Genomic DNA, 27,315 nt, shown 5'->3' with positions numbered 1-27,315 from the left:
ATGAAACCATCAGCTTCCTTCCTTTCAATTTTCGGTACTTATCAAGCAAAACTCGGGAAATGCTTGAACAACTGAATGGAAAGGCATCTGTTGCCATGCCAACAGGATCTGGTAACCAAGGAACATCATTTTCTACTGTGCACTGAAAGGTAATGCAAAAAGGTCAACATCAGGTTTTAATAAAAATTGTATAGCTGTCAGGAAACTGTCCCAATCTAGCTTCCATTGAATTTCCTTGATTCATCATCAGGTATTTTTTTTTAAATCTAAATTTAGAGTGCCCAATTCATTTTTTCCAATTAAGGGGCAATTTGGCGTGGCCAATCCACCTACCCTGCACATCTTTTGGGTTGTGGGGATGAAACCCACGCAAACACGGGGAGAATGTGCAAACTCCACACGGACAGTGACCCAGAGCCGGGATCGAACCCAGGTCCTCCACCTGGGACCTGTGCTATCCACTGTGCCTTTCATCAGGTATTTGATTCAGGGCACCAGACAAATATTTTGCGGTGTCTTTAGGTTTGTGCCATTTCTGGGGGAAATTGTGAATAGTTAATTTCATGCCTTTGATTTTGTTCCTCCCATATTGTTTGTATATATCACTAGTTTCAAAGAAATATGTACCTTGCTGTTTTGTGTGCAAAAATCTCCAAGGCAAAGAAAGAACAAAGAAAATTACAGCACAGGAACAGGCCCTTCGGCCCTCCCAGCCTGCGCCGATCCAGATCCTTTATCTAAACCTGTCTCCTATTTTCCAAGGTCTACTTCCCTCTGTTCCCGCCCATTCATATTCCTGTCTAGATGCTTCTTAAATGATGCTATCATGCCCGCCTCTACCACCTCCGCTGGTAAAGCGTTCCAGGCACCCACCACCCTCTGCGTAAAAAACATTCCACGCACATCTCCCTTAAACTTTCCCCCTCACCTTGAAATCGTGACCCCGTGTAACTGACACCCCCACTCTTTGGGAAAAGCTTGTTGCTATCCACCCTGTCCATACCTCTCATAATTTTGTAGACCTCAATCAGGTCCCCCCTCAACCTCCGTCTTTCCAACGAAAACAATCCTAATCTACTCAACCTTTCTTCATAGCTAGCACCCTCCATACCAGGCACCATCCTGGTGAACCTCCTCTGCACCCTCTCCAAGGCATCCACATCCTTCTGGTAATGTGGCGACCAGAACTGCACGCAGTATTCCAAATGTGGCCGAACCAAAGTCCTATACAACTGTAACATGACCTGCCAACTCTTGTACTCAATACCCCTTCCGATGAAGGCAAGCATGCTGTATGCCTTCTTGACCACTCTATCATCCTGCGTTGCCACCTTCAGGGTGCAATGGACCTGAACTCCCAGATCTCTCTGCACATCAATTTTCCCCAAGACCCTTCCATTGACCATATAGTCCGCTCTTGAATTTGATCTTCCAAAATGCATCACCTCGCATTTGCCTGGCTTGAACTCCATCTGCCATTTCTCTGCCCAACTCTCCAATCTATTTATATTTTGTTGTATTCTCTGACAGTCCTCCTCGCTATCTGCAACTCCACCAATCTTAGTATCATCTGCAAACTTGCTAATCAGGCCACCTATACCTTCGTCCAGATCATTTATGTAGATCACAAACAACAGTGGTCCGAGCACAGATCCCTGTGGAACACCACTAGTCACCCTTCTCCATTTTGAGACGCTCCCTTCCACCACTACTCTCTGTCTCCTGTTGCCCAGCCAGTTCTTTATCCATCTAGCTGGTACACCCTGAACCCCATACGACTTCACTTTTTCCATCAACCTGCCATAGGAAACCTTATCAAACGCCTTACTAAAGTCCATGTATACGACATCCACAGCCCTTCCCTCATCAATTAACTTTGTCACTTCCTCAAAGAATTCTATTAGGTTTGTAAGACATGACCTTCCCTGCACAAAACCATGCTGCCTATCACTGATAAGTCTTATTTTCTTCCAGGTGTGAATAGATCCTATCCCTCAGTATCTTCTCCAACAGTTTGCCTACCACTGACGTCAAGCTCACAGGTCTATAATTCCCTGGATTATCCCTGCTACCCTTCTTAAACAAAGGGACAACATTAGCAATTCTCCAGTCCTCCGAGACCTCACCCGTGCTCAAGGATGCTGCAAAGATATCTGTTAAGGCCCCAGCTATTTCGACTCTCGCTTCCTTCGGTAACCTGGGATAGATCCCATCCGGTCCTGGGGACTTGTCCACCTTAATGTCTTTTAGAATACCCAAAACTTCCCCCTTCCATATGAAACTTGACCGAGAGTATTTAAACATCCATCCCTAGCCTCAACATCCATTTTGTCCCTCTCCTTTGTGAATACCGATGCAAAGTACTCATTAAGAATCTCACCCATTTCCTCTGAGTCCACGCATAAATTCTCTCTTTTGTCTTTAAGTGGGCCAATCCTTTCTCTAGTTACCCTCTTGCTCCTTACATACGAATAAAATGCTTTGGGATTTTCCTTAACCCTGTTAGCTAAAGATATTTCATGACCCCTTTTAGCCCTCTTTATTGCGCGTTTGAGATTCGTCCTACTGTCCCGATATTCCTCCAAAGCTTCATCAGTTTTGAGTCGCCTCGATCTTACATATGCTTCCTTTTTCATCTTAGCTAGTCTCACAATTTCACCCGTCATCCATGGTTCCCTAATCTTGCCATTTCTATCTCTCATTTTCACAGGAACATGTCTGTCCTGCACTCTAATTAACCTTTCCTTAAAAGACTCCCACATTTCAAACATGGATTTACCCTTAAACAGCTGCTCCCAATCCACATTCCCTAGCTCCTGCCGAATTTTGTTATACTCTGCCTTTCCCCAATTTAGCACTCTTCCTTTCGGACCACTCTTGTCCTTGTCCATGAGTATTCTAAAACTTACGGAATTGTGATCGCTATTCCCAAAGTAATCACCGACTGAAACATCAACCACCTGGCCGGGATCATTCCCCAATACCAGGTCCAGTATGGCCCCTTCCCAAGTTGGACTATTTACATACTGCTCTAAAAAACTCTCCTGGATGCTCCTTACAAACTCTGCTCCATCTATGCCTCCAACACTACACGAATCCCATTCAATGTTGGGGAAGTTAAAATCTCCCATCACAACCACCCTATTGTTCCTACATTTTTCTATAATCTGTCTGCATATTTGTACCTCTACTTCATGCTCGCTTTTGGGAGGCCTGTAGTAAAGTCCCAACAATGTTACTGCACCCTTCCTATTTCTCAGCTCCACCCATATTGCCTCAGTGCTCGAATCCTCCATCGTTCCCTCCTTAATCACAGCTGTGATATCATCTCTGAAAGGGGGCTGGATTATGCAAAAATGGGACTATGTCCCCATGCCAGTGTAAAAATGCTGCATTTCACTCTAGACTTTCCTTAAGAAAGCCCTGAGCGATTTTCCTATCTGCAGGTGGCTGGCAGGACACCGGAGTGCTTCTCGCAGCTCTGGCTGTGGATATGAGGCCCTGCACTTCGGTCGGGAGACCGCGCATGCGCCCTGCGGCGGCCGCGCCGTGCAACATGGTGGACTCACACCGCGGACCGTCATCAAAAATGTAGCGCCCCCCGCCGAGATCGCGCGGGTCCGTGCCCCCCCATCGCTCCCCTGGCCGTCCATGATGAAGGATCCCCCTGCCCCCCCCCCCCCCCCCCCCACCAGGGAGGCCGCGGACTAGTCCCGCAGCCACCACCCTTGGTTCCCTACGGCCGATACGTGGTTAGAACCACGCTGTCGGGAATACGGCCAGTTTTGCACGGAGAATTGCAGGGTGGGGGGGGGTGCCTATGTAGATGGCGATCAAGCGATTCTCCGGGGACGCAATTTCGGAGTGGAGGCTCGGAGAATTCAGCCCACTAGCTTTCAATTCCAAGTAATTAATTTTGATTCTTTCTGCTTATGCCTTCTTTTCAGCATTCCATCTTTCTCCAATGTGTGTGGTACCATTGGATGCACCCCATCCAAAGGCAGAGGCATTGCTTGCGATGTGTATTGTTGGTGTCCTCTTATCAATGCTATTACAGCTGACACATCATCAAACTACCAAGTGAGCTCATCACGAACTGCTGGGGATAGAAACATTTTTCTGTCAAAATGCCCTTTGTTCTCTTTCGAAACATAGGCCAGATTCTCTGATTCTGAGGCTAAGTGCAGAGGATCTGTGGCGTTTTATGCGGAAAGAAATCAGCGGAGTCCCCTCACTGGTTGCGGAATCGGTGAGGGGCGAGCAGCTGCGCCAAGTAAAACCTCCGGCCTCCACAAAATAAACGGTCGGAGTATGGCCGGGTCCGAGTGGCTACGAAGATCTGCAGCGGTCGCGCCATAAAACCTGGCGCTGGCCCTGCGCAGACCTGACCTGCCAAATAGTGCTCCTCCCAGCCCTTGCAGAAGCCCCCCCCCGGCCAGCAGCACGGCTCCTGCCCGACTGGCAGTGCTGGACACAATCCGCAGCCACCAGTCCAGGTTCCCGCATGGGTGAGACCAGAAATGAACCGCACATGTGTCACGGGGATCCGCAACTAAGCATTGTTTCACTTCCTCGCCGCCACCGAACTCTACCTCGATGACCTCTCTTTCCTCCGGAAGGCCAGCCATGGCTGCCACCCGCCACCGTACACCGGGCCTGGGCGCAAGTGACAAGAGGCGTTGAGCACCGTGGGCCCCACCAACAGGACCGGACAACAGTGTCGTAAAAAGCTGCACGATTTCCTCAGGGCAGCCATGGTGAGTAGGCAGCACTGTGCCCCTGGCACTAACCCCCGTCCCACATTCCCATAACCCCCCCATCCCACCCAACGGGCGACAGAACCCCACCCGCCAGCAGTGTGGACGCATGCTACCCTACATCACATGCCAGCACCCATACCTGCCACCATGGAGGAACCCTCCCGCTATGAGTTGGACAGGGCAAATCGGTCGCTCAGGCCGAAGCTTAAAGCAAATGAGCCAACAAGGGCAGTTATAATCTGCTTCCATAAGTTTCACGTGAAGAAGGTTTTGAGTTGGGCAAAGCAGAGACGAGTGGTGAGGTGGGAAGGTGTTGGTATAAGAATATACCAGGACTTGATGGCGGAATTGCCGAGAAGGCAACTATTGGATGAGTGAAGGCGGCACTATGCAGCAAAAGCATGAGATTTGGAGTGGTCTACCCTGCGAAGTTGAGAGTGGCGCACAACTCGAGGATTTCTATTTCGAGACGCTGGAGCTGGCAGAGACGTTCGTGAAGGCTGAAGGACTGGGACTGAGATGAGTGTTGGGACTGGAACTTGATTTGAGGGGATGGTGATTGTGTTTTTTTTCTTGTGGAAGGGTTTTTCTTTGTATTGGGTGTGGGGGGGTTGATTATTCTGTCTTTTGAAAGGGGGAGTGTAGTTTATCTTTGTTTATAGTTGTTCACATGCTTATTGGGTTTTGGGTTTGTGTCTTGTTTCTGGAGGCACGGTTTTTGTACTGTTCTTTAATGTAAGGGAAGTGGGGGATTATTCGCCTATGTGGGGCCGGGTTTCTGAGGAGGGGAATAGCAGGAGGGGGGCTTTGGCAGGGGTCTCCGCACTAGCAAACAAAGGTTGGCTAGTGAATGGGAGTGTGGTGAGGGGGAAAGGACCGCGATCGTTGCGACAGGCCTGGGAGGTGTGAAATTGGGGGGGGGGATTAATACTGGGAGAAGTGTTTGCAAGAGGAAGTGGATGGTTGGATTCTGGGAGGGTGGGGGAGAGGGTTTTGACAGTAACAAAAGGATGACAAATGGTCAGGCCAGAGTGGCAGGGACCGAGATTATGATGATAGCTGGGGGGGGGGGGGGGGGGGGGGGGGGGGGGTGCAGGGATTGACTTTTTTCTGGTGGGAAAGGCACTGGGAGTTGGTGGCACCGGAGAAGATTAATAAAATATACATGGAATTTTATAGCCACCTGTATAGGTCGGAGCTACCGGAGGAGGAGCGGGGAGGGAGTTTCTCGACAGGCTGGAGTGTCCGAGGTTGGTAGAGGAAGAGAGGGCAGGGTTGGAGGAGCCGGTGGGGGAGCAGGAAGTGAAGGTGGTGATTGGGAGAATGCAACCAGGGAAGATGGCAGGGCCCGATAGGATTTTGGTCGGAATTTATAAAAAATTGAAGGACAGGTTGGCGCCATTGATGGTGGGAACGTTTGAGGATGCAATGGGAAGGGGTGGTTTACCACACACAATGGGGAAGGCTTCCATCTCGTTGTTAAAGAAGGACAATGATCCGGTGGAATGTGGGTCGTATAGGCCCATACCTCTGCTGAATGTGGATGCCAAGTTACTGGCGTTAGCGTTAAGAATGGAAGGGTGTCTCCCAAAGATGATCGGGGAGGACTAGACGGGATTTGTAAAGGGAAGACAGTTGTTCTTGAATGTGAGGAGGTTTTTGAATGTGGTGCTTTCTCCAGCGGAGGGGGGGGGGAGACGGTGGTGGTGACGTTGGATGTAGAGAAGGCGTTTGATCGGGTAGAGTGGAGTTATTTGATGACGGTACCAGAGAGATTCGGGATTGGGCCGAGGTTTGTATTCAAACCTGTGCGAATTCAGGGTATTTTGGGTTACATCGGGCTACGAGGCAGGGATGCCCCATGTCCCCCCCCTCCTGTTTGCACTGGCTATAGAGCCTTTGGCCATTGCGCTAAGGGGCTCGGGGTTGTGGAAGGGGATAGTTGGGTGGGGGGGGGGATGGGTAGAACATAGGAGGCTGGATCCGCCGAGACATCGCACTGAAATCGCGAAACGTAATCTGCCGGAGAATCGGCTCCGACGCCGAAATCGAGTTTGACGCCGGCTTTGGATTCTCGGGACCCCCCCAACCCGATGAAATTGTGGCGGACGGAGCATCACATTATATGCCCCAACAACCGATTCTCTGGGGCCTGAGGGATTCTGTGGCCTGAATGGGCCGATTTCGCAACGGCGTATTTCTTTTTTTAAATAAATTTAGAGTACCCAATTATTTTTTCCAATTAAGGGGCAATTTAGCGTGGCCAATCCACCTACCCTGCACATCTTTGGGTTGTGGGGGTGAAACCCACGCAAACACGGGGAGAACGTGCAAACTTCACACAGACAGTGACCCAGGGCCGGGATTCAAACCCGGGTCCTCAGCGCCATAGGCAGCAATGCTAACCACTGTGCCACCGTGCTGCCCCCAACGGCGTATTTCTAACCAACTATAAAAAATCGTGATACCGGTGGCTTGGCTGAGGCTGCTGTGAGAGGAGGTAGAATTTGACGTTGGGGCACTGTGGGCTCTCGTAACGGACACCAGCCATGCTTTCTGCAGGGGGAAGTGCAGCCTGCCAGAGCCGGGGGGGGAGACAGAGACCGAGCAGTCGGGGAGCCACCAACATGACAGGACGGCGCCTAGGTACCAAGCCATCTTGTTCGTCACCCATGCCGGACGCTGGGTGGGTGCTGCCCCCCTCCCTGGCCACCCCCTCAACCGGTAACACCCACCAGGGGGAACACCCAGGGCCGCACTGACGGCAGCCCCCATGTGAGGGCAGTGCCATGAAATGGTGGCCCTGGCAGCAGGGATAGGTGCCAGGAGCGGGGGCACCGACGGGGCAAGGGTGGAGGGCATGCGTGGCTGGGGCGACCATATAGCCCATGGCATCTGATTGTGCACGGGTGTATGCGCCATGATAATATATAATATGTTTTCCCTTCATTCCCTGCAGATTATCATGTTTGGTAACCAACCAGCGATGTTGGCTGCCGTGGCCGGGGACCCTGCCCTGCATGCAGCCCCGTGGTAGCGTCAACGGAAGCGGCGCAGAGAGGCGGCCGACGCTGCAGCAGTGGAGCGGGCTGCAGAGGGGCAGGTGGCAGCTGTCAAGGCTGTAGGGCCGCCTGCCCGACAGGCTGAGGAGGAGAAGGAATGGGGCAAGGAGGAGGAACAAGACGAGGAGGGGGTGATGGTGCCAATGAGGTGCTGGATAAGGCCCTGCGTGTACCGGCACCGCATGTCCTTTGAGGAACTCCCAGACCGGGCATGCAAGAGGAGACTGGATGAGCCGGGAGACTGTTGGACATATCTGCTACATGATGACACACTTGGCACCGCTTGGGAGTGGGGGAGGAGACCCCTACCGGTGGCCGTCAAGGTAACAGTCGCCCTGAACGTTTATGCCACGGGGTCTTTCTAGTCGCCGAGTGGGGGCCTGTCCGGCATCTGACAGTTCTCGGTGCATCCATGCTGTGACGAACGCACTGTATGCCCTGGCGGATAGCTACATCCAGTTCCCTGTGGACCGCGCCCACCAGGATTAACTTGGGGGGGGGGGGGGGGAGTTGCTGGGCGGGGGCATGGACACCACAACACCACACCCTTTCCCCACTGAACCATCCTCATCTTCCCCAGCACCGAACACCCTCACCTCCCCTACAACACCCTTGCCTCCCACACCACCGAACCACCCGCATGCACACCCCCCCTCCATTATACATACCTGCGGCACAATGAGCTGAGGGCACTGGGTTGAAAGTGACAGCGGGTCTGGTCCATGGGATGGAGTATGATAATAACCCGCTCTGCGATGAGCTCTGTGCTCCACATCGTTAGACAATGTCTGTCTCATGCCCACAGTACCACCTTCCACCTGGGTGATCCCTGCATGCAACCTGGCCAGTCCATCGTATGGTCCTGTTGAATAGCTGGGGGAGGGGCGCAGATGACAGTGGTGGGGGATCGGTGTGGGGGGTGGGGTGGGGTGCACCCACTGGGCCTCGCTCGTCCACCACCCCCCACTCCCAATGGCCAGCACTCACCGCCCCACCTCCACACCCATTTGGCAGAGCACAGAGGAAGGTTTCAACGTTTTTGACAGGTTTTTATTGTGAAGAGGTATATATTGTCTGTGCCCTAGTCCCTATAACTAAACTGTGACCTGAACCCGTGCCACCTTAATTGATGTCTAGCTTTCTGGCCCAATGGACCCGAACACTACACCTTGGTGATTCCGCAGACGGTACAGCAGGAGTGGAGGCAGACTGCTGAGACTCCTGCATTGCGACGAGGGTCTCCGTTGGCGCACGTCTCCTGGGGAGGCCCGGCCTGGATGGGCCCTGCTGTTCCTTGGATGTCCCGGGTGGCGTGGTGCCGCCCTTTTCTGCCCGCTGCCCACCAGATGCATTAGGGGCAGGAGAGTGGGAGTCCGAGGTTCTGCGCTGTTCCGGGACCTCCCCTGCAGGAGTCACCGGCATGGGCACCAGCACCTCCCCCTCCTTCGGCATGCCCAATGGCCCCCAGGCTTCTGCATGGGACGGGGGAGCGAGAGGAGCCATCTCCCGAGGCCCCCCGACACCTGAAATTAAAAATGAAATGAAAATCGCTTATTGTCACGAGTAGTCTTCAATGAAGTTACTGTGAAAAGCCCCTAGTCGCCACACATTCCGGCGCCTGTCCGGGGAGGCTGGTACGGGAATCGAACCGTGCTGCTGGCCTGCTTGGTCTGCTTTAAAAGCCAGCGATTTAGCCCAGTGAGCTAAACCAGCCCCTCCTGGTGCTGCCAGTCCTGGATGTCCACTTTGGTATCGACCAGGGTCTGTATGTTAGCGGCCATGGAACACAGGGAGTGGGCCATCTCCCTCTGGATCTGTGCGACTCTGGCCAGCACCTGGGAAATGGCGCCGATGCTCTCAGCAATGGCCTGCTGTGTCTCGGCCACACTGAGGAGTGCCGCTGCAATCTGCAGCTGGCTCTGGCACATGGTTGCCTGTGAGTGGGCAGCCCTGTTCTGGACCTGGGTCCCCGTGTGCACGGAATGCCACAGGCCTGACCCATGTCCAGCACCTTCGCCCCCATTGCCTCCACCGCAGACGCCACCCTTGCGGTTTCGGCCTGGGTGGCACACATGACCGGCACCACTCCCTGCTCCTGCAGGCGGTTGAACTGCTCTACCTGCGTATACAGGTGCTGGAAACCAGCCGTCATCCCCTCCTCTAGTCCCTGAGCCTCTGACTGCATCGGAACTATGGGTGGGAATGGATATTCCAGGAGCCCGGGACGCGTCTGTGCGGCAGCTGGTTTCTGGGACCGGTCTGCCCTCCAACCGTCCAGCCCCTCTGCTGCTCCTACCTCCACCTGCTGTACCGGAGCGACTGTGTGGTGAGCACCATTGAGTGTCCTTGAAGCCTCCTCACTAATTTGCCCAACCGAGGTGATAATCTCTGAGATGGTGGATGGTGTTGGAGACAGCAGTGACAGAAAGTCAATGTCCTCATCTGACCCGAAGTCTGGGTCGTGGTCTCCTGTGTGTTTGTCCCCTTTGTGTTTGTCCCCTTTGAACATAGAACATAGAACAGTACAGCACAGAACAGGCCCTTCGGCCCTCAATGTTGTGCCGAGCCATGATCACCCTACTCAAACCCACGTATCCACCCTATACCCGTAACCCAACAACCCCCCCCATTAACCTTACTTTTTTTAGGACACTACGGGCAATTTTGCATGGCCAATCCACCTAACCCACACATCTTTGGACTGTGGGAGGAAACCGGAGCACCCGGAGTAAACCCACGCACACAGGGGGAGGACGTGCAGACTCCACACAGACAGTGACCCAGCCGGGAATCGAACCTGGGACCCTGGAGCTGTGAATCATTTATGCTAACCACCATGCTACCCTGCTGCCCCCAAAGCAGGGTAGCAGGTCACTTGTGTGGGGCATATGGGGGTTGGTGCCAGGGCACAGTGCTGGGTACTCACCGTGGCTGCCCTGAGGAGTTCGTGCAGCTTTTTCCTGCATTGGTCTGCAGTCCGGACCACCTTGCTGACGGCGCCTGTCACCTCTGCCCACGCATGGCGAACAATGTCGCTTACTGACCTCCGTCCCGGCCCGGGGTACAACACCAGCCTCCACTCCTCCAAGCATCCGGAAGACTCTCTGGTTCGCCGACCCTAAATCGCGGCGCTGCTCTCCTGGCGGCTATCTTGCCTGCGACGCTGTGTGTGTGGGGGGGGGAAGAATGATTAAGTTCAGTTGTCGTGTCAATGACGGAATCGGTGACCGGTCCCTCGGGCGTTTCGCAATCCGCCCGTGCTAGCCCCTTGTGGGCCGTTGAATCGCTCCACCTGGGGTCCCGATGATGCCGTCGTGAAACTCCACAGTTTTCACAAGGGCATCAACACTTAGCCTCATTTTGGGAGAATTCAGCCCAGGGTATCGTGATATGCTGATGATCTGCTGCTGTATATTTTGGAGTCGAGTACGTCCGTGGGGAGTATAATGGGGTTGCTCCAGAGATTTAGGACGTTTTCAGGGTATAAATTGAACTTGGGCAAAGGCGAGTATTTTGTGGCCTCCTCACCGGGAAGGAGGGGGGGGGGGGCACCATTTCACCTGCCGGCAACTCATTTTAGATATTTTTGGGTGCAAGTGGATCGAGATTAGGCAGGACTTCTGAAGTTAAATTTTGCTAATTTTGTGGAGAGGGTGAAGGCTGATTTTCTGAGGTGAGACAATCTTCCTCTGTCGTTGGCGGTCAGATGCAGGCAGTAAGGCTGACTATTTCGCCGCGATTCCTGTTTTTTTCCAATATCTGCCGGTCTTTTTGCCTACGTCTTTTTTCAGGGGGTGGACCGGTTGATCTCCTTGCTTGTGCGGTGTGGAAGGTGGCCAATATTAGGCGAGTGACACTGCAGAGGGGATGGCAGGTGGGGAGATTAGGCTTGCTGTATTATTATTGGCAGTGAATGCAGAGCAGGGCTGGAGCAAGGGGGACTCTGTGGGTAAAGATAGAGGCAGGCTCTTGGGGATCAGTGTTGCGAACGCTGGCAATGGCACCGCTCCCGATGGCTCCAGAGAAGGATTCGGCCAGTCCGGTGGTGGTGGCCATGTTGAAGATTTGGAGGCAGCACTTTAGGCAGCACTTTGAGCTTGGGGCCGGGTCAGGGGGATGTCGATTAAGGGTTCGAGACGGGAGGATGGATGCAAGGTTTCAGAGATGGGACGAGAGGGGATTAAGGAAATTAAAGATCGTTCCCAGGGGCGGCAATTCCCGAGTTTGGAAGAGTTGGGCGAGAAGTATTGACGGTGCAGGGGGCAAGTTTTAGGTAAATGCAGGTGTAGGACTTTGCAAGGAAGGTTTTCCCCACCTTCCCGATAGCGCCACCTCGTTGCTGGAGTGGGGGGGTTGGTGAGAGGAGTCGTCTCAGTGATTATGGGATGATTCTGGAGCAGGGTGGGGTGTCTATGGACGGGATTAAGGCAAATTGGGAGGGATAGCTGAGGATGGTGCTTGAAGAGGGATTGTGGTGTGAGGTGCTGCGGAGGATAAATGCTTTGACTTTGTGTGCAGTGTGCGAGATTGGGGCTGATACAGTTGAAGATAATGTATAGAGTTCACCTTGCAAAGTCAAGGATGAGCCTGATTTTCGAGGGGGTGGAGGATGTCTGTGAGTGATGTGTAAGGGGCCCTGCGAACCATGTTCATATATTTTGGTTCTACCCGAAGCTGGAAAGGGTTTGGAGGACAGTGTTCATTGCAATCTCGCGGGTCTGACATGTGGATGTGGAGCCCGGTCCCCTGGAAGCCATATACCGTGTGTCGGACTGGCCGGAGCTCCAGGCGGGTTCGGAGCAGATGTTTTAGCTTTCACTTCACTGATTGCTCGCAGGTGGGTCCTGTTGGGATGGAGATCAGTTTCTCCACCGTGTCTCGGCATGGCGGGGGGATCTGCTGGTGTTTTTGACCCTAGAAAAGGTGAAGTTTGCATTTCGCGTTGCAACTGAGGGGTTCCTCCAATTGTTGGGGTTTGTTCATAATGCACTTTCGGAAGTTAGTTACCATAGGCTGCTGAGGGGGGAGGGAGAGCTGGGGTGAAGATTTCTGTTTGGGGTTGTTTTGTATCATAAAATTGTTGACAATTTGTCAAATAAAAATACCATTTTTTTAAAAAGAAGCAAAATTAGTTTTAAAGTCAGGCGCAGTGGTTAGCACTGCTGCCTCACAGCACCGATGATCCAGTTCGATCCCAGCCCGGGTCACTGTCCGTCAGGAGTTTTTACATTCTCCCCATATCTGGGAGGGTCCTCACCCCACCACAACCCAAAGATATGCCAGGTGAGTGGATTAGCCACTCCAAATAATTGCCCCTTAATTGGGAATTTCTTTTTTAAATTATTTTTGAAACCAGTTGCAAAACTGATTAACATACAATTTTTGATCCAGAAATTAACAATTTAACCCCTTTTTTAAAAATGTCAACACGCACAAACACAAATCAAGAAACAAAATAAGGGGCTGGATTCTCTGCTTCCTGACGCCAAAATCGCGTTCAGCGACGGGGCGGAGAATTCACCGTCAATACTTCTCGCCCAACTCTTCCAAACTCGGGAATTGCCGCCCCTGGGAACGATCTTTAATTTCCTTAATCCCCTCTCGTCCCATCTCTGAAACCTTGCATCCATCCTCCCGTCTCGAACCCTTAATCGACATCCCCCTGACCCGGCCCCAAGCTCAAAGTGCTGCCTAAAGTGCTGCCTCCAAATCTTCAACATGGCCACCACCACCGGACTGGCCGAATCCTTCTCTGGAGCCATCGGTGGGAAAACCCATCCTCCTCCTCTAACCAAAAAAAAAAAAAAAAAAAAAAGCTCTGTCCGTTGGATTGCTAAACTAACAAGTTTTTTATTTTTCAGTAGTTGGGAAGTTAGTTCAGTGGGAATGGAGGCTAGGGCAGTTGAATGTTCCTCCTGCAGAATGTGGGAGGAAAGGGTCACCTCTTGTGTCCCTTCTGACTACATCTGCGGGAAGTGCACCCAACTCCAGCTCCTCGAGAGCCGCATTAGGGACCTGGAGCTGGAGCTGGATGAACTTCGGATCATTCGGGAGGCGGAGGAGGTTATTGAGAGGAGTTATAGGGAGGTAGTCACACCTCAGGTAAAAGAAGAAAGTAGATGGGTTACCGTCAGGGGAGGCAGAGGGAACCGGCAGGCAGTGCAGGGATCCCCTGTGGTCGTTCCCCTCTATAACAAGTATACCGTTTTGGATACTGTTGCGGGGGACGACTTACCAGGGGTAAGCAATAGGGCGCAGGTCTCTGGCACAGAGACTGTCCCTGTTGCTCAGAAGGGAAGGGAGAAGAGGAACAGAGCACTTGTCATTGGGGACTCCATAGTTAGAGGAACAGACAGGAGGTTCTGTGGGAACGAAAGAGACTCACGGTTGGTGTGTTGCCTCCCAGGTGCCAGGGTTCGTGATGTCTCTGATCGTGTTTTTGGGATCCTTAAGGGGGAGGGGGAGCAGCCCCAAGTCGTGGTCCACATAGGTACCAACGACATAGGTAGGAAGAGAGATGGGGATTTGAGACAGAAATTCAGGGAGCTAGGGTGGAAGCTGAGAGCTAGAACAAACAGAGTTGTTATCTCTGGGTTGTTACCCGTGCCACGTGCCAGCGAAGTAAGAAATAAGGAGAGAGAGGAGTTGAACACGTGGCTACAGGGATGGTGCAGGAGGGAGGGTTTTGGTTTCCTGGATAATTGGGGCTCATTCTGGGGTAGGTGGGACCTCTACAAACAGGATGGTCTTCACCTGAACCAGAGGGGTACCAATATCCTGGGAGGGAGATTTGCTAGTGCTCTTCGGGGGGGTTTAAACTAATTCAGCAGGGGGATGGGAACCTAAATTGTAGACCCAGTGTACAGGATGTTGAGAGTAGTGAGGTCAGGGATAGGGTTAAAAGTTCGAAAGAGGGCACCGGCAAGCAGGACGCTGGTTTGAAGTGTGTCTACTTCAACGCCAGGAGCATCCGGAATAAGGTGGGTGAGCTTGCAGCATGGGTTGGTACCTGGGATCTCGATGTTGTGGCGATTTCGGAGACATGGGTAGAGCAGGGACAGGAATGGTTGTTGCAGGTTCCAGGATTTAGATGTTTCTGTAAGAACAGAGAAGATGGTAAAAGAGGGGGGGGTGTGGCATTGTTAATCAAGGAAAGTATTACGGCGGTAGAAAGGACGCTTGAGGACTCGTCTACTGAGGCAGTATGGGCCGAGGTTAGGAACAGTAGAGGAGAGGTCACCCTGTTGGGAGTTGTCTATAGACCTCCGAATAGTCCCAGAGATGTAGAGGAAAGGATTGCAAAGATGATTCTTGACAGGAGCGAGAGTAACAGGGTAGTTGTTATGGGGGACTTTAACTTTCCAAATATTGACTGGAAATACTATAGTTCGAGTACTATAGATGGGTCAGTTTTTGTGCAGAGTGTGCAGGAGGGTTTTCTGACACAGTATGTAGACAGGCCAACAAGGGGCGAGGCCACATTGGATTTGGTACTGGGTAATGAACCCGGCCAGGTGTTAGATTTAGATGTAGGTGAGCACTTTGGTGATAGTGATCACAACTCGGTTATGTTTACTTTAGCAATGGGCAGGGATAGGTATATACCGCAAGGCAAGAATTATAGCTGGGGGAAAGGCAATTATGATGCTATTCGGCAAGATTTAGGAGGTATAGGATGGGGAAGGAAACTGCAGGGGATGGGTACAATCGAAATGTGGAGCTTTTTCAAGGAACAGCTACTGCGTGTCCTTGATAAGTATGTACCTGTCAGGCAGGGAGGAAGTTGTCGAGCAAGGGAGCCGTGGTTTACTAAGGAAGTTGAAGCACTTGTCAAGAGGAAGAAGAAGGCTTATGTTAGGATGAGACATGAAGGCTCAGTTAGGGCACTTGAGAGTTACAAGTTAGCCAGGAAGGACCTAAAGGGAGAGTTAAGAAGAGCGAGGAGAGGACACGAAAAGTCGTTGGCGGATAGGATCAAGGAAAACCCTAAGGCTTTCTATAGGTATATCAGGAACAAAAGAATGACTCGAGTAAGATTAGGGCCAATCAAGGATAGTAGTGGAAAGTTGTGTGTGGAATCAGAGGAGATAGGGGAAGCATTAAATGGATATTTTTCGTCAGTGTTTACACTGGAGAAAGACAATGTTGTCGAGGAGAACACTCAGGTTCAGTCGACCAGGCTAGATGGAATTGAGGTTCAAAAGGAGGAAGTGTTAGCAATTTTAGAAAATGTCAAAATAGACAAGTCCCCTGGGCCAGATGGGATTTATCCTAGGATTCTCTGGGAAGCCAGGGAGGAGATTGCTGAGCCTTTGTCCTTGATCTTTATGTCGTCTTTGTCGACAGGAATAGTGCCGGAAGACTGGAGGATAGCAAATGTTGTCCCCTTGTTCAAGAAGGGGAGTAGAGACAACCCTGGTAATTATAGACCTGTGAGCCTTACTTCGGTTGTGGGTAAAATGTTGGAAAAGGTTATAAGAGATAGGGTTTATAATCATCTTGAAAAGAACAAGTTGATTAGCGATACTCAACACGGTTTTGTGAAGGGTAGGTCATGTCTCACAAACCTTATTGAGTTTTTTGAGAAGGTGACCAAACAGGTGGATCAGGGTAAAGCTGTTGATGTGGTGTATATGGATTTCAGTAAGGCGTTTGATAAGGTTCCCCACGGTAGGCTATTGCAGAAAATAAGGAAGTATGGAATTGAAGGTGATTTAGCGGTTTGGATCAGTAATTGGCTAGCTGAAAGAAGACAGAGGGTGGTGGTTGATGGCAAATGTTCATCCTGGAGTTCAGTTACTAGTGGTGTACCGCAAGGATCTGTTTTGGGGCCACTGCTGTTTGTCATTTTTATAAATGACCTGGAAGAGGGTGTAGAAGGATGGGTTAGTAAATTTGCAGATGACACGAAGGTCGGTGGAGTTGTGGATAGTGCTGAAGGATGTTATAGGATACAGAGGGACATAGATAAGCTGCAGAGCTGGGCTGAGAGGTGGCAGATGGAGTTTAATGCGGAAAAGTGTGAGGTGGTTCACTTTGGAAGGAGTAACAGGAATGCAGAGTACTGGGCTAATGGCAAGATTCTTGGTAGTGTAGATGAACAGAGAGATCTCGGCATCCAGGTACATAAATCCCTGAAAGTTGCCACCCAGGTTAATAGGGCTGTTAAGAAGGCATATGGTGTGCTAGCCTTTATAAGCAGGGGGATTGAGTTTCGGAACCACAAGGTCATGCTGCAGCTGTACATAACTCTGGTGCGGCCACACCTGGAGTACTGCGTGCAGTTCTGGTCACCACATTATAGGAAGGATGTGGAAGCTTTGGAAAGGGTTCAGAGGAGATTTACTAGGATGTTGCCTGGTATGGAGGGAAGGTCTTATGAGGAAAGGCTCAGGGAATTGAGGTTGTTTTCGTTAGAGAGGAGAAGGCTGAGAGGTGACTTAATAGAGACATATAAGATAGTCAGAGGGTTAGATAGGGTGGACAGTGAGAGTCTTTTTCCTCGGATGGTGATGACCAACACGAGGGGACATAGCTTTAAATTGAGGGGTGAGAGATATAGGACAGATGTCAGAGGCAGTTTCTTTACTCAGAGAGTAGTAGGGGTGTGGAACGCCCTGCCTGCAATAGTAGTAGACTCGCCAACTTTAAGGGTATTTAAGTGGTCACTGGATAGACATATGGATGAAAATAGAATAGTGTAGGTCAGATAGGCTTCAGATGGCTTCACAGGTCGGCGCAACATCGAGGGCCGAAGGGCCCGTACTGCGCTGTAGTGTTCTATGTTCTATGTTCTATGTTTTGACGCCAATATTGGGAGCAGCGCCTGTTTTTGTATTCTCTGCCCCCTGAAAAGCAGCGTATCCCGAGGGGTACACCGCGCCGATTATCCACGACCTCAGGCCATTGCCTGAGGCCCGCCCTGAGATGCTCCGACCCCAACCGGCCAAGTTCCCAATAGCGTGGGTTACATGTGCTCACAGCGTCCGAAAGCTCGTGTGGCGGCTGCGGACTCAGTCCGGGGCCGTCACTGTCGGGGGAGAGCCAATTCACGGGCAGGGGTGCTTCATTCGGGGCTGGAGGCACTGTGGACGGGCAGTCCGGCGGGCGTGAGCTGCCAAAGGGGGACACTACTTTTGCGGTCCCGGCCCGCGGGCTGGGTCCGCCATGGAGCACGGCGCGGCCGCTGCAGGCCGCCACCATGCGCATGTGCGGCTCGGAACCGGAAGTGCTCAGGGCCATACTGGCAGCTGGAGCTGCGAGCTCTACACTGCCTCCCTGCTCCCAACAAAACGGGCAATCAGTGGCCTGTTTTCCTGGCATAAAAGACCACCATATTCACAGCGGCGTGGGGACTCAGACTCCAAAACGGAGAATTCAGTCAAAGATCTGCAGAGCTTGGTGTAAGGGCGTGCCATAAAAAGGATAAAGTTCAAAAGGGTCTTGTTGCTGTCGATCTAACAGTGCAGGCCTCAGTAGTTATCGGGAAGACCTTGCAGATGGATCTTCGGCAAAATACTGGGCGTGATTCGCCCCAATGATTTCTCAGTTAATTTGTGGCAGGTTTTTCAGGGTGTTTTGCGTCGGCTTTGCCGGCGAGTTCCCTACCGCTATTCAACGACACTCTTTGGGCCCTGTAGAGTTCCTCACCGGTTTAGTCCACACTTCGAATTTTTTTTAGCACTGGGGAGCTGAACTCAAAGATCGGGCCGCCATTTTGAAAGGGTGCCCCGATCTCTCAGTGAGTGTGTGAACCCGCCACCCATGGGGAATATCACACCCCATACACATAGACACTACCCCATACACCCCCAGATGAGGGCACCCCGCTATGGGGTCCCTGGGGGTCCCCCCTCTTCAGGCCCCCGCAAAGCCCCTTACAGCACCCCTTCCAATTACAGGACCCCCACCCATCTCCCACTCAACCTCCCAGATGTCCCAACTTAACTGCCAACCACTCCCCCATCCTCCAAACCCCCCATACACCCTCATTTTATGGGCATGGCCCTTCTCGCTCCCTGGCCCTTGGCAGTGCCATCTGGGCATCTTGGCAGTGCCAGGGTAGCAGTGTCCAGGTGCTAGCTGGGCAGTGCCAAGTTGCCCACATTCCAGGGGGCCCTTACCCTTACCACGCTTGGTTCTCCAGTGGCTAAGGAAACCCCCCGGGTGCCGTTCCACCTGGTCCATGTTTGTGTGGATCAGCACAGATTGGCGCCCGGCTGCAGCCTCCCTGGAGAGGCCGAACAATCAAGGGAGGCCGGTTGATCCCATGCAGGTAGGTTGTAAGTAGGTTTACAACATACTTCCGCGAGTGTCATTCGGCCCCGCCCATTTGGGGTGGGGTTCTGACTCCGACATTTTGCGGGACTTCGGAGAATCCTGGGAGGCGCGAAGCTTGTCGGGAAGCTCGCTTAAAGCCTCTCCCGACATTCTCAGGCCGCGTTGCGCTCAAGCGAGAGAATCGCCCCCACTGTCTTTGTTACCTTTTGGCTGGTCGCAGTTTCTCTAGCTTTTATAATACAGACAGTTTTCTTTTTATTCATGGGATGCGGGCATCACTGGTTAGACCAGCATTTATCGCCCACCCCTAATTGCCCATGAGAATAGTGGTGGTGAGCTCCCTTCTTGAACTGTTACAATCCATGTGGTGTGAGTACACCTACAACACTATTAAGGAGGTGATTTCATGATTTTGACATTGCAACAGTAAAGGATCAACAACATATTTCCAAATAAGAATGGTGAATGACTTTGCAGGCTTGCATTTCATGCTGCCCACCGAGTTATTGCCTGGACGCACGGAGTCAGCCTCGCTCTGATATGAGTCGTTAAAATATCGTTAGAACCATAAGGCTGTGCTTTGTGTTTCTTTCATTATCATTCTTGTTTCACAAAATATCATCCCACCGCGGATCTGGGCGCGCCAGTTAAAAAGTGGGAAAGGCCAAAATTGAGATTCATCCAGTTTGCCTTTAACTGGCCCGCTCCCAATGGTGAGTACCGGATCTTGCCTGAATATGATAAACATATCAATGACTCCAATTTGCATTAGTTTCCATCTCAATAGCAAGGTTGAAGTCAAATGTAACGGCCTCCCAGGAATTAATCGGCACCCCAGCAAGAAATCACACAAGTGTTGTTTATTACTCCCTTTTAAAAACGTGAAGCCAGTGCAATAGCTGCTGAGGAACTGAGGTGAACTAAGGAGGTAAGTAGTCATTTCCATTTTTGGGCATGTTGCTCAAGGGCACTGAGGGGGAAGGGTTCAAAGGAGTTGGGTGTGGTGGGGGGGTTGTGGTGATATGATCTGCATACCTGTCTGCCATTGGGCCAGAACGTCGGCTTACCATTGGCCCTGGTCAGTCATGTGCCTCTCGACCGGTTGGCCGAGAGGCTGAGTTAACCACGCCTCTATTAACGAGGTATAAATGGCCAGACGCCTGACGATCGTCCCTTTCCATTGTAGACGATCGCAGAGCTGTTCTTGTCAATTAAAGCCAGAATTTGGTAAATCACTCGCCTCGCGTACAATTGATGGTACATCAGGGGTGAAGTGTTCAAGGTTGTGGGTGGGACGGTGACGGGGGGGTGTGGTTGAGGGTTTTTTCATCTGTGAAGCCATCAAACCATCTTTCAATATTGTGGATAGCCATAACAGAGCCAACGATAGCTGCTGCCTGTCTGCCCTACCAAACACTTCCAGGTCAGAGCCTGATATTGGTTATATGGTCACTTTAACTCCCTTTGACTGTGAGCAGCTTCAGAGCTGAAGGCTACTACTAATAAGAAATTGGCCTTGTTAGTTGTGAGAGCACTTCACAACTGCAGGTTGTGTTTGCTGCTTGCTCCTGCTGGTGGCTGGTGACTGCAGATGCCTGGAGACTGCTGTTGCTATTTCCTTCCTTTTCTGTAGCTGGAAAGAAGGACAATTTTTTCTAAGCTATCTGGATCCTGAAATACTGAGCTCAGGGGAACGTATGAGTCCAGAAGGCAATCCGGTTTGAAGCAAAAGGTGCTGCAGGTCCTGGTGTGTGACATTGTTCCAAATGGGCCACATGCTAACGCTGTTGAAGAAGTGCTTTCGCAGATTGCATTTGTTGCTGGTGGTGAGCGCTCCATGAAACTGGTACATCACCGAGGGTTAAAAATGCTGGACGATATTCAACCACATCTTGAGTGCCCGCAGAATATGTGGATGCCAGGATTTGGTTCCAGTGAGATTAGGCCATGTGGGAGGGCCTGCATAGTGGCAGCTCCCAGACGGAGCTTAAAGACACTTCGTGATTTGTCGTCCACAGTTTTCTGCGGCAAAGAGTTCCACAGATTCACCACCCTCTGGCTGAAGAAATTCCTCTTCATCTCTGTTTTAGTCTGAGATGGTGTCCTCTCTTCTAGTTTTTCCGACAAGTGGAAACATCCTCGCCACGTCCACTCTATCCAGGCCTCGCTGCATCCTGTAAGTTTCAATAAGATCACGCCTTATCCTTCTAAACTCCAATGAGTACAGACTCAGAATCCTCAATCGTTCCTCATACAACAAGCTCTTAATTCCAGGGATCATTCTTGTGAACCTCCTCTGGATCTTTTCCAAGGCCAGCACATCCTTCCTTAGATAAGGGGCCCAAAACTGCTCACAATACTCCAAATGGGGTCTAACCAGAGTCTTATACAGCCTCAGAAGTACATCCCTGGTCTTGTATTCTAGCCCTCTTGACATGAATGCTAACATTGCATTTGCCTTCTTAACTACCGATTGAACCTGTACGTTAACCTTAAAAGAATCGTGAACAAGGATTCCCAAGTCCTTTTGCACTTCTGTTTTCCTCAGCATCTCCCCATTTAGAAAATAGTCTATGCCCAAATTCCTCCTTCCAAAGTGCATAACCTCACACTTTTCCTCATTGTATTTCATTTGCCACTTCATTGCCCACTCTCCTAGTTTGTCCAAATCCTTCTGCATCCCCCTTGCTTTCTCAATACTACCTGTCCCTCTGTTTGAAGCCTATACAGTTTCCAGACCTCTAGAAGCGTCAGCACCATGGAGGCAGCAGCCAACAATCAAACACTCGAGCTGGACTTCAGCATTGTGTATATCCCGCAAACAAAGGGTGAGTCTGTGGGTCAGGGGAAGCCAGTGAGTATGGTCTCCCGAATATTCCCGGCAAGGGTCTGGGGTGTAGGGGCTCCTGCTGTGCCTTTGGGTGAATGCAGAGTGAGGTTTTCCAGCACAACAGGCTTGGTGGATGGCACTCTGAAAGAAGACGGGACGCGTAAGGGTGGGGAGGCTTGGAGGATATGTGGGTCCTGGGATGGAAGCCCTAACTGATTGTCGGTCTCTCTTCTTCTCCAATTCCTTACGGATACCAAAATGGCTGGTGGTGTCGGTCCCGCAGAGGATGCCCTTGCGGTGCTGGTGGTAGCCCAGGGGCCAGAGAAGGCAGCAGCGGCGACGCGTCCTGGAGGCAGCACACCATTTGCAGGGGCCACCGCATACCCTGAACACCCAGCCACCCATCAGTGGGAACCTAGAGGGGGACGCCGATGACGGCCCAGGTGTACAGACATAGTTGATGTTTCAAGAAGATGACGAACAGCATGTGTCGCAGGAGTCTCCGTCTGAACAAAGAAACAGAGCCGCACCTGTGCCACATTCTCGCCGGCTTCGCATCCCATGGAAGAGAAGGACCCATCTCATGGAAGAGAAGGACAGCTCCCGGTGGCTGTGAAGGTCACCTCAGCCCTCAACATTTATGCCATTGGCATCAGTGAGTGCCCTTTATTAACAGGAAGGGGCTTCATTCCCTGTATGTTCAACTTGTGTGCAACCACCATCTCCGCTTCATATACGTGTGTGCATGTTTCTCAGGGAGTGTACATCCTGGGACATACGGAGATCCCCGGTGTCTTTGAGGACCACCCCAGGATGATGAGTTGGGTCTTGGGGAGTTAAGGAGTACCTGCTAATTCCTCACTGATGATGACAGTGTGGAGGCTGGAGACCAAGGCAGAGACCCGATATGACAAGGCCCATGTTGCCACCGTGCTGTCGTTGAGCAATCTATCTGACTGCTCAAAATGTAGTTCCAATGCCTGGACTGCTCTGGTGATGCACTGCAGCACACACACTCCCCCCCAAGAGAGTCTCCCACTTTGTGGTGGTCTGCTGTGTCCTCCAGCATGTCACCCAGCTGATGTTCCAGGTTGTTGAGGACCAGGAGGGGGAACATGGAATCTCATCTGAGGAGGAAGAGGCAGACCAGGAGGTGATGGAGGACGAGCCCGGGGAGGAGCCGGAAGATGGAGTTCACGTAGCGGCAAGGGTCCGGCATGCCCGGCGGACCAGGGATGCCTTCATCCTCACCAGATTCTCATAAGACGAGGCTTTGTCCGTAAGCTCAACCCCTCTCCCCTTCATTCCCCTTTGTCCTGTCCCTTATTATCCTCCACCCCCCATTCCCCTCTTTTCACCCCCATCCCTCCCCCCCCCCACCTCGGCTACCCCTACCCTGTTCTACCCTCCCAGGATCTGTGTAACATCACCCCAGGGTGATGGGCCTGTGTCGGCGCTGTTTCTCCCCCCCCCCCCCTCCCAACCACCAACCTGTGCCCACTCAGTGATCCTCAATCCTGACCTTACGTGGTCTACTGCTATGTCTAGGTGTGTCCCCAAACTGCACATCAGAGATGGAGGCATCCTGCTGCTTTCCTTGCCCTGTGGCCTTTGATACCCTTGGTGGACATCCTCTGGAGGGCCTGGAGCCAGAGGGCATGTAGGAGCGTTTCCCAGGCCTGAATATTGAGCCAGCCTTTACGTGGTTTCCTCCTTGTTATGGCTTAGTTTATGGCTTAGCTTAATAAACAGAGCAGACTCACAACAACCAGGATAAGACGGCTTTATTATCCCAAGCTTGGTTTTGTGTACACGAGGGAGAGATCTGGATGCTTGCTGCGATCTATCTGCTAAGCATTGATAAAAACACATCAATTATACGATTTTCCAAAAATCAATAGCCACCCCAGTTGGTCGTGATCCAATCCTTGAAGCTGTAATTTTCAAACTCTTCCAGTAAAATTGTGATCAACTCATGATTTAACCCCATCCCGTCACCTGTTGTTTACCAAGATCCTGTGTCCTTTTAATGGTGTTTTTCAGAGATTCACATCCTGATATTGTAGTCCGTTCCTGTCCACTCATTGTCCTTCCAGAGGCAGGATATCAGAACTGGCTTCCGCTTTACTCCATGGATTGTTTCAGACAGGATATTGGGGCTGTAATGAACTCCAATTGGCTTTATTGGTTGGCCAATTGGAGTATGAGCTCCCTCAATGATGGCTCATTGAGGGGGCCCATATAATCACCTGTGTAGGCTTTGTGAGCCAGTCTTAAGTTGACTGGACTGCTAGCAGCACTGTTTGTAGCTGCTCCTGTAATATCGTTATTGTAAATAAATATTGGTGTGGTGACGGAACTCCTGCCTCCCGTGGATTACTACAGGGGCCATTGATAAAACTTGTTTACTAAATCCACTATGTAATCTGCTGATCACACAATCTCGTGTGTCTCAAAAGCATGGGTAAGTTAGCTAGCCTAAATCCCATCATGCATTGTGGCCACTGTTTGTAGCTAGAGTTTACATGATTATCACTGCTATGTCCTAAAATACAGGTTTAGTAGCTCGGATGAGTAGGTTCTTCGAGGAGGTGGAGAACAGATGTGGACGGTGTGGAGGTAGCCCGGCCAACCATGTTCATATATTTTGGGCATGTCCGAAACTGAGGGAATTCTGGCAGGGATTTGCAGATGTTATGTCGGAAGTCCTGGAAAGTAGGGTAACTCCGAGTCCAGAATTAGCAATATTTGGGGTGTTGGAGCATCCGGGGGCAAAGTGGGGGGAGGGAGGCCGAGATCCTGGCCTTCTCCTCCCATGTAGCCCGGAGACGGATTTTGCTGAAATGGAGGGACTCAGAGCCCCCAAAATTAGGAGTGTGAGTCAGCGATATGGCAGGGTTTCTCAGTCTGGAGAAAATCAAGTTTGCTCTGAGAGGATCAATACAGGATTTTGCCTGGAGTTGGTGGCCGTTCATTGATTTCTTTAACAAAAACTGAACGTGAGCAATAAGGAGGGAGAGGGAAAAATGGGGGGTAGGAAAATAGGAGGCATGGTAATGTTAAATAAAGAATTTAGTATACAGGTAATTGGGGATAGGGTGGGAGAAGTGGGGTACGTGGTTTATTGTTAATAATGGTTACTAGGTATACTTTCTATGATTAATCTCAATCCTTAATAAAGTAACTTGTGTAGAACTGTTCTAGTGTCATCCCAGCTATTCAGTTTTAAGAGATCTCGGGCGAAATTCTCCCCTACCCGGCGGGGCGGGCGGTCCAGGCATAGCGGAGTGGCGCCAACCACTCCGGCGTTGGGGAAGAAAAAGAGTGCCCCCATGGCACAGGCCCGCCCGCTGATCAGTGGGCCCCGATCGCGGGCCAGGCCACCGTGGGGGCACCCCCTGGGTCCGATCGCCCCGCGCCCCTCAGGACCCCCGGGCCCTCTCGCGGCACCTGCTCCCGCCGGCACAGAGGTGGTTTAAACCCCGTCGGCTGGAGAGGCCTGACAGCAGCGGGACTTCGGCCCATCGCGGGCCGGATAATCGCCGCAGGGGGCCTGCCCCGCCCCCGCTGATTCCCGGGTGGCGGTGAATTCCGGCCACGGCGGGGGCGGGATTTACGGCGGCCCCGGGCGATTCCCCGACCTTGCGGGGGTCGGAAATTTCCACCCCTCATCTCTGGACACCACCTTCAGGGCCCGGCCAGCTTACTGGTGACACAGGCATCGCAGTGCAATCCTGTTCTGTCAGCTGTCCTTGAAATGTGCCGGTGACAAAAGAAGGGAATTTGGAATAACCGGAGACCGCCGTCGTCTCCTTGGTGGCAGGCACCAGGTTGGCCTCCAGCACTTCCTCCTCCCTGCGCTGCCCTTCAAGCTCCTGGGGGTCTCCATGGAACAGGGGGGCAGCTGGAGTGAGCTCCAGAGGCTTCTGTGTCATCTGGCACTGCCAGCCCTAGCGCCTCTCTATTGTCTGCACCATGGTGTCGATGCCCTCAGCAATGGTCCTCATGGGCCATGCTCTGCTGTGCCCCGGCAATGTCCACCTGCATCTGGGACACGTTCCTCAGCTCTAGAGTGCCTCGGAAATGTCCACCTACGTTTGGGATATGTCCTTCTTCAAGTGGGACATGATGTTGAGGCCCTCAGCCATGGTCATCACAGACTGAGCCATGCCTTGGACACCACCACTCAAGATGCTGACCTCGTTCTGCATGCTTTCCACTACCATCACCACTCTGGCCGTGTTGACCTCATTGCCACGCATTATCAGCATCATCTCCTGCGCCCATAACCTTTGGGATTCCTCCAATCGGCTATGCACATGCTGGAATATTGCTGACATCTCCTCCTGAATTTCACCGCAATCTCCTAGCATCTGCATCAGCTCTGGGATAACCTTGTCCAGAAGCTCAGCATCTGACTGAGACTCAGCTGAATCCTGGGTTCCAGCAGACCTCTCTTCGATGTTCCTGCTTCCACCTGATGTGCATCAGCATTTGTGTGCTGCTCACCAAATTGTTCAGAATCCGATTCACTAATGTTTCTCGCTGAGATGTGTGTGTATCTGTGCTGGTGGAAGGTGGGGTGATAGATGTAATGCCTCAATTGTGGTCTCCTCAAAGCTCTCCTCCAATGTTGTCTCTTGGGTGATGCGTGGGTTTGGGAGGACGGCTCCGAATGGCCCAGCCCCATCAGATAAAGATCCTGCGAGACAACGGACATGTGGTCAGTGAGAGGGAAGGATCATTTTGTCTGACATTAACAACTCACTTGAGACAGGTCATCTAGGTGAAGGGACAGTGGATCCTCACTTCTGCAGTTGAGGTCACCCTGCCTGCTCTCTCCTCAGTCAACCCTGTGATTTCCAGGGCCCATTCCTCATAGGGGGGAGGACTCTGATCTCTGGTACCCTGACGTGCCCTCCCCCCCCCCCCCCCCTCACAAACACACACACACATCCTGGCCCTTTCCTGCTTATTATGGGCTATCTTCCCTGTGGGGACAAAGAGAGGGCATACTTGATGGATTGAGGGTTCTATAGTATGTTGCATTTGCGGGCACAACAACTGGACATGAAGATGTGTGCCAGGAGGTACTGAGGAACGAGCACAAAGATTGGATGTGAATAGGGTGTAAGGTGTCAGCCAGTGATTTGTGGGGGGTGTTTGAGAATTTTAGGGGTGGCAGGCGGAATTGATGGCAGGAGAGAGGTGGCATCTTGCGCTTGCAGCTTGGTGGAGGTCGGTCTTCTTCCGACCTTGTACAGCGGTCCTCCTGGTCATGCTGGCTGCACTGATAGCCATTGCCTCCCAGGCGGTGTTGATGGCCCTGCTGGCCCTCCAACCCTCTCAGGGGAACAGGAGCCCTGTCTCTCATTCACAGCGT

General features: G+C 51.8%; 1 protein-coding gene across 7 annotated transcripts in view; it reads left to right on the top strand.

Annotated features, from left to right (window-relative positions):
* Positions 1–27,315, top strand: part of mecr (mitochondrial trans-2-enoyl-CoA reductase) — a 361,687-nt gene that overhangs the window by 282,600 nt on the left and 51,772 nt on the right. Inside the window, exon 11 of one of the 7 annotated variants that reach the window (XR_005460537.1) lies at positions 47–149. The exons of 5 other annotated variants lie outside the window; for them this stretch is intronic. The gene's annotated coding sequence lies outside the window, so the exon portion shown is untranslated. Of the gene's footprint in view, positions 1–46; positions 150–27,315 lie in introns of those variants that run through there. One more of the 7 variants, XM_038796366.1, reaches the window with a different exon arrangement.

This window comes from Scyliorhinus canicula, chromosome 1 (assembly GCF_902713615.1).
Source record: "Scyliorhinus canicula chromosome 1, sScyCan1.1, whole genome shotgun sequence".
NCBI classification, from domain to species: domain Eukaryota; kingdom Metazoa; phylum Chordata; class Chondrichthyes; order Carcharhiniformes; family Scyliorhinidae; genus Scyliorhinus; species Scyliorhinus canicula.
The sequence above is the reverse complement of the archived record's forward strand: the minus strand, read 5'-3'. Positions and strand labels throughout refer to the sequence as shown.